Source organism: Lutjanus erythropterus, chromosome 19, assembly GCF_056507025.1.
Source record: "Lutjanus erythropterus isolate fLutEry1 chromosome 19, fLutEry1.hap2, whole genome shotgun sequence".
In the NCBI taxonomy this organism is placed as follows: Eukaryota; Metazoa; Chordata; class Actinopteri; order Lutjaniformes; family Lutjanidae; genus Lutjanus; species Lutjanus erythropterus.
In genome coordinates this window covers 9,720,796-9,740,790 of record NC_139335.1, presented here as the reverse complement: position 1 = coordinate 9,740,790, position 19,995 = coordinate 9,720,796, and the positions used below count along the sequence as shown (strand labels likewise).

Below are 19,995 nucleotides of genomic sequence, written 5' to 3'. Positions count from 1 at the left end.
CTTTCAACAACATTTGTGACATTATTTTTTGATAATGAGTAATTCATTTTCAGGAAAAGGTAATTCATTGAAAAGCTAATTTCACCCTTTTGTTATTGTAGTTATTTTATTTGTGTAGGTACCAGCCATGCAACGGAGGAACACAGATAACAGATGCAAATCCTTGTCTATGGTGATCATTCATTGATCTGTTAGTAATGCCTCAGGGCTCCTGTAGGGGGATGATGCTCCTCCCCCCGACTCAATACCGATGAGTAAAGGCAAGAGATGCATGTGGTTGTCTTCCTGCATCCTTGTCCCATACTATTCTCCTTACATGGCTGTATTAATTTTGATTTTGCAGACTGGTAATTTAAAAGTAACAAATTTATTACAAATAATGTTCAATCTAATATGAGTTCATGAATAAATTCCTGTGTTAATTAGCAGTAATTAACATGTCAAGTTAATGAGCTTATGACGGATTTTGTGTTGCATCAAAACCTTAATGAAAATTTCAGCCGAGACGGAAGCCGTGCACAACCGTCAACCAACCAGAAATATGTGTGTGCAGGTGTGTGTATGTTCAAGAATGCCTGTGTGTGTGAGAGTGTCTTGCTTTTATTGCTTTTTAGCTTTAATAACACTACCTGCAGTGATAGCAGAACATGTGCCTTCTGTGTGTGAGTGCACTTTGCTTGCCCTCCTCTCACCTCCACAGATGCAACAGCGTTCAAAAGAACGAAGCACTTTTAGCCTGAGTTTATCAAAACAATCCCTTTCCCTGCACCATCTGTCAGAAATCATAGACCAGCTCGCGACCTTTGACCCTCCTACTTCTATTCAAGCAACTCTGCTGAGCGCTAATGAAAAGTTTTACAGGAACTGAGGCAAGTATTTCTCTAAACACTTTCCAGCCTCCACTGATCATACACTTAACAATCTGCTCTGCTTTTTTCACCGTTACGTGAGCCAGGGAATCATTTAGACAACATAGTGTAGGCGGATGTCCTTTTGTCGGTATGCGCAGCATCTGTGTGGGCTGCCTGCTGGGCTCAGCTCTCTTATGGATAGGGCACTGGAAGGCCCAGGCTCCCTGGCTGCAGTCAGACAGATGCAGACTGGTGGGCGCCTCATTGCTAACTGCCTGCAGACAGACACACAAACAACGGCTCTAGAGTACCAACACTCGGTCTGAAATGACTGCGAGACTGATGTGGATATCCAGCACATGTGTGCCCGAGTGCATTTCCCTGGCCTCTGACCCGCCATCAGTCTGTTTACATCTTATATCATGAGTCAGGTGTTGTGAATGAAAAAACAACACTGTGTAGGATGAGGAATGTTTCATCAGCATGTATGCATATATTATCGCCATAATGGTTATATTTGTTGCACTTACTTAGTCCCATTAAATTACACATACAAAAATGAATGGGGGTTAAAGAAATCAGTCATTCTGGGAAACATTCTTATTTGCTTTGTTGTCAAGAGTTGGATGATACCACTATCATATCTGTTATAAATATGATACTACCACCAGCAGCTGCTTAGCTTAGCTTAGCACAAAGACTAGAAAAAGAGAAAACAGCTGCCAGAGAAATAGCCTGACACTAGGAATGCACTGATTTATGGGCTGAACATTCAGCTGATATTCACTTTGTTGACTGCAACTGGCCTATCTGCAAATGACTTTAACTGATGGCTGTGGCCGATGTTTATCCGTTGTGTTGCATCATTTTCACTAAATGTTGTGCTGGTTATTTGTGGTCAGACAAGTAGCTAGCTGCTGTTTCAGTGAAGAAGACACTGGCTGGACACATCTCTGGTATGATGCTGTGTTTTTTTTTATAATGATAAAGGTTTCTTTCTCTTCTCGTGTCAGAATAAAAACCAGCAAAAATGAAATGATGGAAAACAAACAACAACAACAACAAAAAAGCTATTGGCTAAATTGTTATTTTAAACATCTCCATTGGCTATTGGTCCATCCCCGTCTGACACCTGCAACCTTGAACCTTGAATTAGTCAGCCTTATAAGTAGTCATAGTAGATTTTGTTACCTTGCTTGTACCCAGGCTAATTATTCCTCAGTCCTTCTGCTATAAGCTAAGCTAACCAGCTGCTGTTATTTGTTATGAATGTATTTTAAACTTTGAGAGATAATGTAAAGGTGTCAGCAGTTTGTGCTATACAAAGGCAGCATTTTCCTGGACTCTCTATGGTCTCATATATTAGTATCATCTAATATTAACAGGGTTGTCTTTATATATATATACATATATATATATAAAGACATATATAAAGATATATGTATATATATATATGTATATATAGCAGCTTACATAATTACTACTAAAGGAGATTATAAAGAATCTGAATGGGAAGCACATCCTTCCCAACTGAGCGGTGTTTCCCTCTACATCTCTACTGGTATACTGTATGTCTGTACTGTCTAGTTGAGATATTTCTCAAGACATTTCACATGATGAAAGACGGCATCAGTTCCACGAGATGAATAATTAAGTAGTTATTTTTACCCCTCTGGGGCATGAAGCGGCTGCCAGTATGTGTGCAGACAGGTGAGAGGATTGCTGACTGTATAAACGATGGCATTGAGTCAGAGGATCTCATGGTTTTACAGGCGTGCAGCCAAGCTCATTAATAAAAGGCCCTAGTAGGAAATTGCTCTGCATTCAGAGTACTTCAGTATATTTGAATAATTCGAATACAGAGGTGGGAGTGGCACAGTGGTGCAGTGGTGAGCACAGTCGCCCCACAGCAAGAAGGTTCTGAGTTCAAACCCTGCATCTCTCCCTGTTCCTGGGTGGGTTTCTTTCCAAATACACGCAGGTTAATTGGTAACTCTAAATTGCCTGTAGGTATGATGAACTGGCGACCAGTCCAGGGTGTACCTTGCCTCCTGTTCCAGCCACCCCACAATGAAGGATATGTGGTTGTAGATAATGAATGGATATACAAAGGTGTGCCACATTCTGAGCAGCTGTTTATTAGGGAGTGATGAAAGAGAATATTCCCCTTTGAATGGTTCCTAATGTAGCTGTTAGTAGGGTTGTGCGATTGGACGAGTATATCGGCTGTCGCGATCTGCAATGTCAATTACTGGTTGGATTTTTTGGGGGAAATTATTTGAGCATTTTGTAATTGTATTTAGCTAATTTAGTGTACATTACACACCCACCGAGCCGGAGAACAAATGAGAAGAAAACAGCCTGTAGAGTCAGAATATTTTCACATCTAACTGTGAATTAAGGATTTACTTTACCCCAACCAGAGCTGATGATTGCTGAATAAACTGGATGAATGTTAAACAAAGTGTGTTTTACAATTTCTAGTTACGAGGCAAGTGCACCTTAGTTCTGTAAAGAGAGAAACTTGAATTCAGAATGTTTGCGGTGTTATTCTGTTTATGAGGTAAATAGATGTAAGAATATTTTCTTTCTTGACACTTCGTGAGTTTATTTTGTTTATTTGTTGGACAGAGCAAGAAATTTTTGACATATCGCCTAAGGCTGTGACAGTATGGAGTTTTTCTTACAGCAGTGAAAAGGAAACTTATTCCCACAGGATGACAGTTTAGGACGACTGCCTTAATATTAACGTTTTATTGGATTTTATTGAAACATTCTATCAAAAGTCTAGCATAGCTCCTTTCAGGAATAGGGCAGTGCGAAATGTGTGTGCGGCGTGCAAGTGAAGGAGAGCAAGCAGCAGTCTGAGTGACGGTGCTGCTCATAGCAGAGCAGAAACTTAAATTTAGCAGTGAATTTTCACTGTGGCTTTAAATTTAAAGTGCAGGTTGCAGTGTCTGGTAATAAATGCTGCAACTTCTCAAGACCAAGAAAAGTTTTGTCTGATATCTCCCAACAGCTGGAATAGTGACAGATCAGACAAAAGTAAGCTGAGAAAGGCCAATGTGAAGCTAATGCCAACGCTACCTTTACGACGTCAGCTCGGTCGTATCCCTTTCAAAAGGTTTGTAATCCAGCCTTGAACAGCAACGTCTTGTTGGAGACGTTCTAAAATAAAATCAAGATGATAAATCAAGCGCCAATGTCTTCTGTAGTTATTTATCCATTTTTCCAGTTGCTGTTTTCAGTGTTATGTTCACTGGGAATCAAGGCATCTTGGTTTGAGTCTGTCAACCAATCAGAGGCTGTGTTCTTGACTGTGTGACAGTGCTGTTCCAAACATGTCTTAACAGCTCAATGTTCCAATCTCAACATGAAATTGACTCTTTAAAATAAATTTTATAATATATGAGTTATTGCATGGAAAATGACCTGCAGAGCAAGCACTTGACTTTGACTACAACGTCAAATTGTTGTGATATTCAAATTAAATCAATCTGCCAAAGAACCTTAAATCAGAGTCAAGTCATTGTACTTGTTGACAATAGATAAATTGAGCCGACAAGGCTCAACAAGCCTCTGAATCATGCATGTACTGCAATTTTCCACAGAGCTATGTGTAAAATATAGGTAAAACTCTATTTTCCTCCCTTGCCGTCAAGCTAATGGATGGAGAAGGAGAAGTAGGTAAAAATGACCGAAGCAGGCACACAGGCACTTAGCCATTTTTAATTATGTATGGCTTGCGTACCCTGTCAAAATAATCCCACCGTGCATTCCCTGTAAGTGTATCAATATGAGCTGGACACTATTTACAGACATACAGCTCCATTCCCTTGGTTGGGGGGAGGGCGGCCTACCCTAAACCCAAGCCAGAGTAGCTCAGCTGGGAGAGCTGAAAGTACCAACATCAGGTATTTTCAGCCTTTCTTCCATCTAAACCATAAATAAACCTCGTTCATTGCAGAGTCACAGGGTACAGGCTGCATGTCACAGCTGTTGGAATAGCCATGTCTCTTTTGTAAGGCTTTTAGTGTAGGTGGTGTGTTTATCCCACCGGTCACGCTGAGGCAGCCACCATGGGGCCTCAGCCCTCCTCGCTGAGTGTTGGCTGAGTTTGCCCACGCGCTGCTCTCCACTGTGAGCTGTCTGTCTCTCCCGGTAGCCAAGCTGTCAAATATCTTCACAGGAAACATGCAGCAGGGAGGAGGGGGCTGAGAGGGGACATAATTTTCACTAAATTACAGAGCAAGTATGACCCTCCCACTAATTTTTTTTTCTCGCTCGAGGGGAAATTATGAGGTAAGTCTGACACCTTGACTGCCGGATGATGAGCGTAGACACAGGCAAAGCCGAGACAATAAACTTCACGGAGGGTAATACCTTGGCTTAAGCGACATTTCACTACCTCTGCAGAGTCGCTGATAAGAGGATAAAATCTCAAACTGGTCTCCTTGTCTTAGTCGACACGTGATTGATATTTGAGCAGAACAAAAGAAGTTTTCAGCCCAAACCTGCGCGTACGGGTGAAATGAAAACCAATCTTTCACTCAGTGACGACTGCGAGTCCCCTTCAGAATCTGAGAACCATAACGAGAAATATGAGATCAGTTATTATCTCCAACAGTTTATCTGTGCTGACTAAATATTTAAATGAATGCAAATGGTACTCCCACAAAGGCATGGCTTGGGATCCGTGTCGTAACCTAGTCCCACTCAGCGCTCTACCTAGTGTTTATGCAAATGATTCTTCAGAGATAGTTTGCTCATTGTAATTCTTTGGTTAGTGCATCACAGGTTAAACTGGAGCCTGCATACATATTTCTCCTTCCTTTTATCCCTCTGATTTGTCCCTCTGTCACTGCTTGTTATTGTCGGCTCAATAGAATTTTAGATGAATCCATTAAGGAGCAAATGTAAAAGCCTTCACAGCTTTTCGTGAAATTGCATATTGCTGTGCTAACATTTAATGGTGGAATGTAACAAGGTATGTTTTCTCAAGGTATTTGTTCTGTGCTATATCTGAGGGCTCTGTACTTTACTAATAATAACAATAATAATAACTTTATATATATAACACCTAAAAGACTTTACAAAGGCGGACAAAGCAAGAGCAAAAGCCAAGCAGTGAGGCCAATGCAAAAGCAAGACAAGATTGAACTGAAACTGTGATCAAACAAAACACAAAGCAAAGGACACATACATGATCGAAATAAGACAGAATGACAAAAGAGATAAGAACACTATAAACAAAGAAATAAAAGAAATATAAAGAATAGAAGCACAAAATGATTTTAAAAGAAATAAAAAGACAACATCAAATAAAAGCAAGTCTATGATGAAAAGCGTGAAAGGCCGTATCTAGAGCCACTGCTGGTGCATTCTGGGCAACTGTAAAAATATGGTAGAGGACTTGCACCTCCTATAGATATTAACAACTTATTCTAAGTTAACAAAGACACAACTAATTTTATTTTCAGGTGATTATACACTAATGAAAACATACTTAAGAAGATCCATTTCTACTATATTCTGGCAATAGATCCTAGTAAATCTCACACACTGGACCTTTAAACAATTAGTCCATCAAGTCATTCAGTGACTGTTTTTAATAACAACAAATTTCATGGTTTCTACTTTTAAAGAAGCCACTTTGCTGCTTTTCCTAATCTTCAGTTGCAGTAAATTAAATTAAACCTTTTTGAGGTCTGGACTGATAATGTTTTTACATTTTACAAATCACACAGTGAATGGATTGAACAAAAGATTAAGCTAAAATGAAAGTGCTCACAAGTTGCAGGATTATATAAAATAGTTAAAAATTATCTCAATTTAAATCAACAAGAGTCTCAGAATATGTAACATTTCCACATTAAAATGTCTAAGTCCATGTTATGTATTTTGGTGAGCTATGGACTTATATGAAAAACAACCAACCTGGTCCACCTTAAAGGTCAATCCACCTTAAGTGAGCCTGTGAGTTTTAGCACTGGCACTTATTCACCAGAAAATAGCCTAAATTCACTCCAGAGCTGCAATGATTGTAAGTTGATTGTTAAATCAACCAACAACCACCAACTATTTTGAGCTGTCTAGATTTTTTTGGTGTGAGCTGCCAAGGGTTGGATATATCGGCCGGAGAGATGTCTGCCCTCTCTTGAAAATAATGGAACTAGATGGCACTCGGCTTGTGGTGATCAAAGCACCACAAAAATAGATTTGAAAAACTCGACAGCAATGTCTCTTTCCAGAAATCATGACCTGGTTACTCAAGATAACCCACAGACCTTGTTTTGAGTTTCTTGTAAGAAGTAAGAAGATGTGCTTTCTTTCAACTCAGGAGAAAATAGTTACTTCATGAAAATGCTCACAACAAGGTTTGTGGATTATCTTGAGTGACCAGGTCATGATTTATGAAAGGAGACATTGCTGTTGAGAGTTTTTTTGTGTGTGTGATTTACACACCAGAAGCCATTTAGCCCCATTATATTTGACAGAAGGAGACTTTTCTATGGCCTTTAAAACTTGTCAACTCACACCAAACAATTTAGATGGCTAAATAGCACCACAGGCCAGTGGAAAAATATGTGTTTTTCATTCTGGGGTGCTGTTCCTTTAATCAACAATTAAAATAAGCATTAGTTATCCTTTATTTTCTTCTTCTTTCATTTCAGGTATGTATTTCTCATTTGTAAACAGGGGAGTCTTACAGAAGACTGTCAAACCAGTGAGCATCAACAGACAGTCATTAATGCCATGTCATGTGCGATCACTTCACACTGCTGCTGTTCCAAGGTGCTCGCTGCATCTGTATGCTGTGTGGACAATAACTACATATGTAAGTAGGGCTGGTAAGCACAGACAAGCACCTTTGAGTGCAGCTCCCTATATCTCCCATTATCACTGGAGAAGCAGCTGTAGATGTCGGCCCCACTGCTTTGCTGGTAAGATGGATCTCCTGCACTTCACTGACAGCAGATATTCCATTATATCAACCAGCAGTCACCGTCTCCTCCCCTGAATTATTGCCAGCCCTGGCACTTGCCTCAGCACCAAATTGGCTTAGCCAGTAAATGAAGGATTTAAATAATACATTCTACCTATCTGCCTCCTTTTCTTCTCCGCCCAGACTGCCTGGACTTCATTTAGTGACATTATAATCTTTTCATTTGTTGCAGTTGCTCACGCTTTACATTAAGCATTATTACTCTCTCCGATGCAAAACCACCCGACATTGAAAGCAGTATTGCTGTTATCTGTTATAGTTCTGTATTAGAGGTAAGTGTAAGAAAATCTAAATTTCAATTAATATGTGCAAGCCCTTAACGTGATTGATTCCTAGGACCAGAGGTGTTTTTAGTCTCTTTTGCTGCTTAGCAGTGCTTCTTTTCAGACCGGTGTTGACAGAAGCAATACCTGGTGTGTTCTGAAAAGCTGAAATTTCATGTGGAGTTCTGTTTTAGCAAAATACCAGTAATGTTGTGTTGTAGCACTCAACAAATACAAAAACACATTGCTTACAGTCACTCATTGCACATTATTGTTTCTAGAATTGATGACAGAATCTTAAATTGAACTTCGTATTGTATTGTAAGATTATTTGGATGGTTTCATAGTAAAATGCATGTATAGAAATTTTAGTCAATGTATAAATAAGTGTGTGTGAGGAGACTTAAGTATAAAAAAAAATGTCTGCTGTTAAGTGTTTATAATAGGGGTGTCACAATTCTCCAAATCCATGATTCGATATAACTTTTGATTTTAAGGTCACAACTTTTTGATTTACACTTTTTTTTTGGATCAACGGATCATTGGTTTTATGCCCTGATAACTGTCATTTACATTTTCATCTATAATGCAATATTCAGGCCAGTGGTGGAAAGTAATTATGTACATCTACTCAAGAACTGAGGTACATGTACTCAGTATTACCATTTTATGCAACTTTATACTTACTAACTTAACTGCTGTATACTACACTACATCTTTTAGGGAAACTACAGCCTTAGTTACTCGTTACTTTTCAGATTACAATTTTTCATAACCCTTCCTGTCCAGTGAAAACTATGTTAAACCATAAACTATATCCTTTTGGAATAGCTGGAAAATGCATCATCAAGCTGAAAACAGATGCATTGGTGTAGATTAAACTAGCCAATAGGAAGTAAAGTAGTGAAAATTAGGTCAATGTTAAACATCTACAGCAGTAAAATACAACATACAAATGAATGCAGCATTAAATTTAATGCCAAAACATCATAGATAATAAAAAAAAACACTGACAGGAAACATTTTACATTTTACGATACATACTTTTCTTTAAGTAAGGTTTTGAATGCAAGACTTCTACTGGTAGTGGAGTATTTTCACAGCGTTGTATTAGCACCTTTACTTAAGTACCTGCTTACTTAAATAATTCTTCAAACACTAATTCAGCCCTAAATCAGACTTTGTTAAGTCAAAGAAACAAGAAAAGGAAAAAGAAAAAAGAAAAGAAAAAAGTAATTGACAGCATTTTTTTTTTGTTATTTTACTCTGCTGGGGGAAGTCATAAAATTTAGCTCAAAGGATGAATAGACTATTATTAAGTGACAAATTCAATGCTGCGCTTACTTGTTTTGAAAGTACCATTACATTGAACATAATGTGCTGCTTCAAGCTACAACCTGAAAGCAACATTTTAACTGAAAAAGCAGTTAAGCCACTCAAATGTAAAGTGTCAAAGCAACAAGAGGATTATTTTAAACAGACCTAACACCATCTTGGATTATATGCAAACTCTACCTGTTACACATAGGACCCCTTTGTATCAAAACAGAAAATGCATTTCTAGATTTTCCCACATTTTGCCACAAATCCTCGGTGTCCATAAATCCAGCAGGAAGGTGACAAGACAACATGGCAATGCACATTTGGATTAATCCTATATTCCCTTATATATTTACCCTCCACTGTACATCATAAATCATTAGTACAGCATGAAGGGAACAGTCCCATCCAATGGGAATCAAAGCTCATACCTGCACGACATTAAAGCGACCGTGCCCTCAAGGTAAATTCAGCTGGGAAGGTTCATTATGAAAGCCCATCAAGCCCAACCCATCTGCTGCACTCTGAGCTACAGAGTGCTAATGCTGTATCCGAATAAAAAATAAACAAAACATAAAAAAAAAAAAAAAAACATTTCAGGAGCTGGTGCTGCAACATACCCTAAAAAATATTTATCGTGTTAGGATCCAGAATTGAAGTAGAAACACTGGCATTTGTCAGAATTCATGTAGCTTTACCTGCAGCTCAAAATAGGAATGAGACCTTTGACTGTGACCTGTCTGTCTTCGTTCTGCAAGCTGTGGGTCTTGATATCTTAAAACCTTTATTTTCTGAATTCAGGGCAGCGTGCAGTGGCAGCACCAGGCTCAAAGGCTACAGTGTCTGTATGGGGTCACGTATCAGCCTCACCCCGGGGTCGTGAAGATATTAGAGAGCATGATACAGTGTGTCTGTCATTCTCAGTGCTGCAGCTGCACGGCTCTGACTTCCTGGGCCGGGCTGTCCGTATCCACATTTCACAGCTCCAACGTGACTGCTGCAAAGAGACAAGACATCGCGGTGTCTGTGCCAAGTCTTCACACAACCACTTGCTCCCTCTCAGAGAAGAGCATCTGCAGCCTGGCTGCCGCTTCCCGACTTGCTCGGGTCATCCCCCAGACTACGTCATTACAGAGGACATCAGGCTGCACTCTCCATAAATTAAATCTGGGACTGCATTTACACAGGGACAGACAATGTGGGTTTAACCCTTCAGGCACAGATCTGATTTTTTTCATAGCTGTATATTGGCAAGGAAATGCCAGATTTTTGACATTTCTTTAACTCATTTTGCACTAACCCTTAAGTAGAGGTGTACACAGACATCATTAGCTGTTGTAGTAGCTGTTGTTCAACAAAAAAAAAAAAAATCTGTCTCTGTATCTGAATCTGGATAAAAGACCAGAAGTGGGCGTGGTTTATACTGGAAGTTACGTTAAATAAGGCAAATGTTGTATTTTGTAATGTAATTGTTGTGCATTAAAGCAATTAAAGAGAAAGATCACCCCAAAATTAATACACATTTTTCCTCTTACCTGCAGTGCTATTTATCCATCCAGATAGTTTTGGTGTGAGTTGACAAGTTTTGGAGGTATCAGCCATAGAGATCGCTGAAACTCACACCAAAACTATCCAGATGGATCAATGGTACTACAGGCCAGAGGGAAAATATGTATTTTTGATTCTAGGGTGAACTGTCCCTTTAAGTTAATTTAATTTAATACTGGCATATTAATAATTATGAAATATATTTCCACATCCTCATTGTGTAGTTAATTCTTTGGGGACTAAACCTCACCACCATAATGTAAAAATAATGCTAATAATTATATTTTCCAGAATAATGAGCAACTTTGGATAAAAGAAACATCTGTTTCCATTGCGTTATTTGGGATTTTCCAAATAACTTTTTAGGATTCAGGCGCATCCCCACCCTCAAGTTGGGTCTCAGTCAACCTTGCCAACATGTTGTAAAACACATATTGTCCTTTGTGTGATTTGCATTATGTTCATATTGTGAACCCAAAGGGAAAGTGAGGCAACTGTACCTGTGTTTAAACATATCATCTTGTATTCCTTGTAAGCACCATCCTGTATCATACTGTGTGAGTGCAGGTCCATACGGCAGGGAATTTGTATTCTGTGGGTTCTTGTATTCAATAATTTATCATTGATATATATTGATTTACTATCACAGGGACCACGGCTTGACCTCTTCAGTGAAGTATGGTCTACTTCAATAGCTGCCCTGCCTCCTCCCTTTCTCCACTCCCCCACCATTTAACCCTGAAATTTACAGACCACTGCCATCACAATGTGGCCGTTTTTACTTGTCTAAGGGGACTCCTTAATGGTTTCAATTTACATTAGTGTGCTGGTCAAGGGTCTGACGACAGAGAGTGTCACATGATGTACAGATTGTAGAGCCATTTTAGGAAAATTCATGATACTGGGAGATGTAAATAAATTGATTTAAAGGGGTAGTTCAGATTATTGTAAGGGGGGTTGTATAAGGTACTTATCCATAGTTAGTGTTTTAGCTAGATGCTGGTTGGCAGCAGGAGTAGGGGTGCAGGAAGTGAAGCAATGTACTGCTGTGAACAGAGTCAGCAACAAAAACATATTTTAGCCACTTAGAAAAGGACCATCTAATAATATTTTTTCTGCTCTTCCTTGCAGCCAGCCTTTGCTGACAGAAAACTGCTGTTACATAAGCCAAATATTACTCTCCTAACTAATCAAACCCTATTGGCAAAATCCATAATTTTACCTTGCAGAACATAAGTGTTGCCAGGCTGCCTCTGCCTCGATCTGCTTGTGTTTTGCTGTGATTTGGTCTTATAAAAAGATAGTTTGCATTCACCAACATCACACAACAACACAAACAAAATAACAGATCGAGGCAGCGACAGACCAACAACTCCAGTGTTCTGTGGGTACAATTACTGATGTTGCCTATGGAGTTTGGTTGACTTGCTTAGAGTGAAATTTGGCTCATAAAACGGTGGTTTCTTATCAGAAAAGGCTTTCTGACTGCAAAGTAAAGTGGTGAAAATAATCTAAACGTAGCATACATTTTAACTGATACTGATATTTTAGTTGGAGCTTTCTTAAGTGGCTAAACTACCTTTTGTTGTTGATGCACAGGAGTTCATTGCTTAGTTTATTTGCTTGTCCTGATCAGGGGCTTATCAACCGGCATGTACTGTACCTAATAGACTGACTACATAAAAGTACCTCATCCAACCTCACTTCAAATAACCTGAACCATCCCTTTAATTCTATGAATTTTGAAGGATGTGCAAATACAAATGTGAATATTAGCCTACAAAAATATTTAGTTACTATTAAAGGGAATATGCTGGAAAGACCGCTTATTTTCACCCACAGCCAAGCTCCCTCACATTATACTTTTTTAGGAATCACAGTAACCAAATAGTATTAAATGCACATACTAAGCACTTCTTTTGATTATTAAGGGGCCCCCTGCTGGCAGGACCAATGGACCTTTGTGCGGGGAAAATATGATCTCCTTTCATGCAATACCAAATTAAACATACCCCCAACCAGACTGTGAAATTGAGCAATTCAGAACCATTTCCAGCGCGGTGGTGCAGCCCATACACTCAGACTCAGAGGAGGAAAAAGGAGGGAGGAAAAGTTTGCTCACAGATAGGCTGCTCATGTGACGTAGCCGCCACTTTTCACTCCGACTCTCTTCATTAACTTGAACCTCCTCAGTTTTTATAACACGCCGGCTATCATGCGTTTTCACTCCAACCGGAGGAGTTGCCACATCCCTCCCGGCGTCCGTGATGAACCTGCCACCATTTATAGCCTCGCAGTGACAAACAATCTTATTATGAGATTTAAACTTTGCCTCGGCTAGACTGGAGGATCAACATGCGCTCCTCTTGCACTCATTCCCCGCATTTTCCCCACTGATACAGACACTACCTACCTACCTGCCTGCCTGCCCGCCTCCTCTGCTTGTGGTTAAACGCCGGTGTCAGCTCTCGGTGTATAATAAGAAAAGCCCGAGCAGGGCTCCGGGTCTGTCTGTTGAGCAGCCGTGAGAGGAGCTCAGCCCTGAATTAAATCACTCACCGCTAAATGGATCTTTGAGACTCTCCCTTGACGCAGTCAGTCCGCTGCTCTGTGCGTCTTCACACCGCAAACAGAAAACTGGGATTCTTTTTTTTGTTGTTGTTTTTGTTTTTTTTAATTTTTTATAATCTAACAGAAATATCTTAATGTCTTTCTGAAAATGTGTTGTCTTCGTGGTGACATACAGTAAAGCTGCCAGCTTTGTATCGGGAAGAGGCTCCGCGATCGTCAAGCAGGTAAGCTGTTACAGTAGATTTTACATTTCAGTATGAGAGTTTACAGACAATATGCCGCACTTTATGTCTTATACATTCATAGCGGTGGATCTATCTGTTGGCTGGTTGAAATTAGATGCTTTAAACATGATATTTGCTCGGCTGTTTTGTTCTGTGCAGATCAGGAAACTCTTATATCACTATACACACGTTGCAAAATGCGCAGCTGAACTTGTGCACCGCCACACCGAAGTCGGTGCATTTTGCATTCGTTTTATGTGAGATCTTTGCACGCTGACATGTTCTGCGAACGGGACATGAGGGGCACTTTTTTACGCTTTGACTGCGATCCATGCATGTTGCAAATAGTCTTAAGTTTCGTGTTAAAGTTTTATGAATCTGAATGTTCATTCACGTCAACATTTGCGCTTTTTTTTAAAGTAAACGATAGATTGGCGTTTGCTCTGCGAACACACCTGATACAGCTCCAGTGAAAGTACTTTGCAACTGTAAACCTCCAGTAAACACCGCCCGTGTGAGATGTTGGCTTCAGCACCACGGACAGCTCCCCAGTACAGCCTCAACTTTATTTCAGATTCAGACAGACGCATCTGTTCAGGTTTCCTTTGTCTGAATATCATTTAAAACAAATAAATCAATAACAAGCTTTCCTGCTGCAGCATTATATCATATGAATCTGCAGTAACTCATGACAAACGCTCTGATTCTGACAATTTAAAACACACATAATAAATGACCAGTGCATCGCATGCCCTGACCCTATTATGTTGTCATTACACAGTACTTAGTGTACAGTCGCCCTGTGCAGTCTCACTCAGATTAGCTGAGGATTTTGCTGCGTCTGTGCCATCTGTCTGGGAAATGCATACACTAGACACACCAAGACGTGTTGATTGATTTAAATCGCACAAATATGGTTTCATTTCTTTTGTTTTAGTCAGCACAGGCCCTAAATTCCAAAGATGTTTAGCCAGCTCTCAAGTCTGTCACACTAATGAAGACTGGAAGGAGGAGGTGGTGGTGGTGGTGGTGGTTGGGGGGTGGAGGGGATCTGTAGTGCAGAGCATTCAAAAATGGGGTTCAAAAATGCTGAAACAATGCCAGGTTTAATATAACCTACACCTGCGGTCATAGACAGCCAAAGAAATGACAAGCCTATACAGGAATAATTCTCAGGCGTTCCACTCAGCTGCACTATGGATGTAGGTGTAGGAGTGCTGTATCATCTCTGTTCTGGCTAAATAATGTGCTATTGTCCTGGTGACATTTAAAGCCAGGAAAGCATTTAAGCTAATATACAGCTCAAACAATCTGTTGTAAGGCACTGTATTAATTGTCAGCCTTGGTTCCAGTCATTTCACACAGAAGATCAGCCTCAGCTTAGCCTTTACCATCAGTGTGAATCACTGTCTCACTTCTTACAACTTTGCATGTGTGGAGTTATGACTGTTTCACAACATCTTAGTTTTGCTGCTGTTGCTAAAGCTGTCTCTTGCATTAGCCTTCACATCTCCCTTTTTCCTGTCCCCGTCTCCCTTATCTTGATTATGCAGCTGGATGATTGAGTCAGCTATTTTGTATGCAAGTTGCCTTAGCTTGGTTCTTTGTGGAGAGGAGAGACAGAGCGGCAGAGATCGTGCGGAGGATACTGAGAGAGAATTACAGCTTCTCATGACGGTGTGGAGTGGAAAAGACGAGGCTGCCCTGTTCGATAAATTGCTGTTTGAGAGAGACAGATATCCTCGGGGGGACAGCGGTTTTGGAAATGTGACCAACCTTTCTAAATGGAAATGGCAGCGCACATTACAGTTTTCTACAGCACTATAATGCGGACGACTTGAGCTGAAGCATCCAAAAGACTTTGTTAGCAACTTAGTCTGACACAAACCCATTTCTGTGGAGTGAGAAAGATTTTAGAGGCATTTTGGATACGGATGTACACGAATTTATTGGGGTGCTGTGCAGAGGGCTGCACAAAAGGGCGGGGTGAAAATATCCCCATTTACAGTTGCATGCCCTTTGAAACCTTAAAGGAACAGTTCACCCCAAAATCCAAACTACATTTTGTTTTCTCTTACCCATAGTGCTATTTGTCTGCCTAGATAGTTTTGGTGTGAGTTGGCCAAGGGCGGATATTTCAAGGCATAGTTGGTGAGGGCAATAAATATGCCTGTTGTTGCAAAGTTTTAGAGACTGAAGAGAAGGTACATATCGCTATGGCTGACACCTCAAAAACTCTAAAAATCACACCAAAACTATCTAGACGGATAAATAGCTCTAAAAGTAAATATATGTATTTTTAATTTTAAGGAGAACTGTCCCTTTAAGTCTAACTGTGTCACCCCCAGTTTCAATCTAGTTGGGGACTTTCATCAGATATTATTGCCCATTATATCTCTCTATTATTGCTGTTGCTCATGAACTATAAGGGACACCCTTTAATCCACCCTATATTGCTGATCTTGTTGATAGTCCGTATATAGCACTGATGATGTGATGATGTTTTTATGTGAGTGGTGCCTCCCAGTTAAGGATGCTGTTTACTAGACATGGGAAGCATCAGTAGAAAAGGAGAAAAAAGCAAGCACATCACACACGCAATGCAAATGTATATGTGTACCTTTTGACACTGATGTCATGCTGTGCAAAAGTTACAGAGGCTTGGCCGACTGCACGTTTAAGCAGCTCTGGTTATATGGTTAACAATGTGTAAAGTGTAATCAAAGGGACCAGTCAGGGTTTGTAGACAGAGCTGTGAAACATATGGTACAACAGCATGGCATATTTCACTTCCACAGCTCCCCACAACCGTAAAATTCAAACAGCAACTTCCTGTGCTGTGCGGTGTGTGTCTCTCTGCGTGTGTGTGTGCCGTTTTACTAGAGCTGTTGCACCACCTCAGTCTCAAGTGTCCCATGTGACACTCAGCTGTTTTATAAAAGGAAGAATGAGCTCTTTTTCCTCGGTGGTGAAGAATGGTGAGGCCATAAAATTGGTCACATGGGGGAAACATGACAAAAAAAATCTAATTTCTTCTTCAGTAAGAGCTAAATGTCTGGACTGGATACAGCAGATATAGTTATGTTTGAACAGGCAAAAGCCCATTTACAGTAGATTAGTTATAGCAACACTGAAGCAAGCAGCGCATTATACATTATAGTTATAATCCTTGTGATTTGAATGAAATCAAACCCAGAATACTATTTATGGTATGCATTTTTTCAGTCATAGCATTTAAATTATGTAATTACCTCTCCATATATTAAACATCTATATTTGCATATATATATGGGTTATGTGCTGGGTTCAAACTGCCTTTACGAGTGACTCAGGAAATGATGCATGCATGTTATTCAGCATCACTTTTTGTAATGTTTTGTTACTGATAACATCCTGTTTACTCTCACTCTCCTAAATCAAGAACTATCCAAAGTGAGGCCCGTGGGCCAAAGTTGGACCACCATAAAATCACCTTTAAATATAATTATGCAAGAAGTCAGTCACTTAAAGGAACTTGGCATACCATTTTGCATCTTAACAACACAATTCAAAAGGTGTTTGCTGTTGGTTTAACTAGTTTAAGCTCCAGTTTTGAGCCTCAGAGGGAAAGGTTTGGGCACCCCTTCCTAAAGCCTCATTAGAGTTTAATTCACTTACCGCCACTGTTTCACATTAAAAGCATTCTACTCTAAAAACACCGTGCGGCTTTGACTGTGACATACTCACAGGAAACACAAAGTTGCAATTACCTTTCATGCCTTTATTTTAAAAAGAAGGTGAGTTTGTTTGGCAGCACCGTTGACAGATAGAAGTTGTTCTTCTGTTGTACTGAGAAAGAAGCTGCTGAAGGAGTAACTGCTGTACCATTAAACTGCACTCACTGTTAACATGAGTAATCAAAGATGTCACACACCAAATCAACCAGGACTGAGATCCAAAGATTACAATTTACCTTTAACATACAAATGTTAAATTATATATTTCACAGAACTGATACGGCATATCATACACATACCAACATGTAAACCTATCAAACATATCAAATGTAAACCTTCTTTGATTTGTATGTCTTATGATGTAATAGTAACCCAGAACTATCAGCTATTCATTATCTTGGCTTTAAAACATATGTCAGTGGATACTTTATAACTATATGAATTTTGCTTTGATTTTTTTCTTTCTTTCAGCATTTCAAATTCAGCTTTTGCAGTGGCTGCACTTGTGAAGAGTTCTCTGTTGTGAAGGACATGGCCATCAATGACAGTGCCAGAGTTATGCCTCAGGACAACAGACATGAAAAGGAAATGTTATTGACAGTAACTTAACATTCAGGAAAGGAAGGCTATTTGGTTGCGGATTTCCAATATCTAATAAAGGCTGTAACCAGCAGATAAGGCCTAAAATACAAAAAAAAACTGCCGCCCCTTAAATGCACCTGCCCTGGGGCACTTTTTTTATTTGGCCAGTGCATAACAAAGATGCACCTTTGCTGATATCTCCAAGAAAAACAGGTACAAAATCATTAGCAAACTTCACCTTGAATCAGCAGCTCATGTGTCATTAACTGCACGTTGTATTCAAAGGGCTGTGGCCTGGTCTCAGCTCAGGAAGGAGTGTATTTGAGTTTACTGAAAGTGGCAGCAGTGGCCCTTTGGATTCCAGGTGTGTTTCATGAAAAAAAGGACAAAAAACATGGCAGGTGCAACTATTATTGCTGGGTACCTTCATTTCTTATGCATACTAGCATCTTACGTGCTGATTAGATGAGATGACTGCCATTAACAGTGATTTTTACATATTCCCTGACACGTGACTGGCCCACAGAGCTAAGGAGTATATATGTACCTGAGAGGAAAGCTGCAGACAGTCAAGTTGGAATGAGCCACCGTACCATTGACAGATTGTGGGGATCAAGCCGGAGATGTAGGGATTCACTCGAGGGTGTGAATCAGTCATAATTAATTTAGGAGTGCACAAAAATTAATCCACCCGAGAGAGCCAGAAACGTTTCTGCGTAGTTTCCCCAGCCACCTGCTGGCTGCCTTATGATGGATGAAACCCTTTAGTAAACAAGCATCACGAAATGGCAGTGAGTGAGGCGTATTGAACGTTGCTCTGTCTCTTCCTTGCCATCTTCTCGGCAAAGTAATTAGATGCCGGGATGCAAAACACCATGGCAGTGTATCTGCAGGCACCTGCTCTGCCTGATGAATATCCTGTACATGAGAGCCTATTAAAGCTGATACATAACGGCTCTGTCAAAGATCGCTTCATTTTTGTGTGACATCCCTGATCGCCTACATTCATTCTTTTTGTTACATCAGATGATGCTGTGATGATGAGTATAACAAAGTGTGCTGTGTCTTATGGTGCCTGGGTCATCATTTCATTACAGACAAAGAGCAGGGGGCAGGCAGGAGGACTTTTAACAATAAAACTCACACCAGAACAGGGTTTGTAGATTCACTGCTCACAAACATAGGGCTGATTCACAATATGCAGCACGGCTGAGAGGCCAGCATGCAACATATTTCCTCTGTGCATTGTGAACTGTACACAGTACAAACCAATACACTTTATATAAACATACACAAAAATAACTCATCTTCTTATCTATTTTATTTTATGAAACTGAACTGTCTTCATGAGTGATATTACTTTCAAAAGGCCATGCCACATCATTTTAAAAGCCTGTCAAATCGCATTAATATGCACTAAATGTATTAGCATATGTACAAAACCCAGAGGATAAGGGCCGTGAGATGGGATGTGGTTAATAATAATAATTGCTAAGCCCAGTTTCTTTAAAATGCTGTCGCTATACTGTTTTGTTTTACTTTTACTTTTTTTTTTTTTTTTATCGTTGTCTCCTTGCCCATTTCCCCATTTCAAACAAAGGTCTGAACTGAGTCTAAATAAAAGATGCATAACAGCTAATACACTGTAAAAGTTAAAAGATTAAAAGATTAAGAAATCCAAAAATTCCAAGGCAACTTCTGCATTATATTTTTTGTTTTGATTGATTTTAAATCTTGAAAACATTTCACCGACAACTAATCATCTGTTGAGACAATTAAAATGTAAATTATCTCAGCTAAAGACTATAGGGAGCAAAACCTTTTTAAGTTTATTTCCAAACTTAAAAATGTGAGTTGGGGTCAAAACTTAAGCTGCTTTGAATTTTTTTCTTTTTTTGTGTAGTTCAGAGGGAA

General features: G+C 39.7%; 1 protein-coding gene across 1 annotated transcript in view; it reads left to right on the top strand.

Moving 5' to 3' along the window:
* The first annotated feature begins 13,280 nt into the window (after nucleotides 1–13,280).
* The window catches only part of elfn1a (extracellular leucine-rich repeat and fibronectin type III domain containing 1a), a 90,983-nt gene continuing 84,268 nt past the window's right edge, over nucleotides 13,281–19,995 (top strand). Inside the window, exon 1 of the mRNA XM_084745115.1 lies at nucleotides 13,281–13,783. The gene's annotated coding sequence lies outside the window, so the exon portion shown is untranslated. The remainder of the gene's footprint in view (nucleotides 13,784–19,995) is intronic.